Source organism: Chrysoperla carnea, chromosome 4 (assembly GCF_905475395.1).
Source record: "Chrysoperla carnea chromosome 4, inChrCarn1.1, whole genome shotgun sequence".
Classification (NCBI taxonomy): Eukaryota; Metazoa; Arthropoda; class Insecta; order Neuroptera; family Chrysopidae; genus Chrysoperla; species Chrysoperla carnea.
The window spans coordinates 37,183,978-37,185,292 of record NC_058340.1 but is presented as its reverse complement, the minus strand read 5'-3'; positions in this window follow the sequence as shown (position 1 = coordinate 37,185,292).

Below are 1,315 nucleotides of genomic sequence, written 5' to 3'. Positions count from 1 at the left end.
ATGCTACGAACAAAATTTTTATATAGGTGCTCATAAAATCCATTTCCGGTTGCCCGTTCGTTTGTCCGTCCATCAGTCTGTCAGTGTTTCTGTTAACCTGTCTTTCTGTCCGTCTGACAACACAATAACTCAAAAAAGAAAAGAGATATCAAGCTGATATTTTTATATAGTGCTGAGGATGTTTAAAGTGAGGTCGAGTTCGTAAATGAGCAACTTAGGTCAATTGGGTCTTGGATTCGTAAGAGCCATGTTTTGAATTGATGGAAATAGAAGGAAAGTTTGTATGTAAAAAATATAAAAAATATAAAAAAATAAACAATTTTTGTATTATAAGGGAATATCAGTTTTATGTGTGTGATATCTATGTATGTGTTGCTACCTTTATTTACTAACATGACGTACAAAAACAAACGATTGGGTAATTAACACTGTCTATACATGGTGTTTCAACAATTAACTCAGTCAATTGCTTGTTTACTTTTTTTGCGTTCTTGTGATAAATATCTTCCTTTTGTTTGTAATAAATTTTTCTCTTTTCGATCCATAAAATTCACTAAATTTTCGACACACAAAAATGAAATAGTGTGGTCTTATTTCAAGGCGTTTTAAACGCTTTATGAGTGTGAGATTTTAAATGTTTTAAAACACTTTGAGAAAATTAGAATGTACCTTGAAATCGTCTGTTGCCATCATGTAAAATGTGAATACAAAGCTAACATAACATTTTTTATTGCAATTTTTGAGAAGAATAAAATTACTTTCTACCAGAAAGTATTAAACAAAGAGATATATTACACATCAAACTAATTGAATGTAGTTTGTATACAGATTACAGATGCAAAACAATAGAAAAATAAATAAATAAAAATGTACTTACATTTTAAAATATTTTAATAAATAGAAATTACAATGAAATAAAATGTTATGGTAAATGTTATGTTAGGTTGTTAAATAATTAAAATTGTTTCTCAAATGAGCAGTTTGATAATAATTAAAAATTAACACATTGCTTTTTTTTACATCTGTTTGATGCGATAGATTGAATTAAAAATGAAATTAGATACTATTTTGTAATTAAATATGTAATTATTTTGTGTTTAAAATTTATTTTCTATCCGACAAACGGAGAGTAGGGTAAAGAGGAGAAATGTAACATTAGATCACTGTTTATTTTACTGAACGATATATTACTATGTATAAAATATATAGAAAGAAAATATTACTTTTTTAAATGTTGGTTTTAATGTTTTAGTCATTTTACAGTTCTTTGATTGTGTTTCCTAGAGTGAACTGTAAATATAAATATAACATGTAG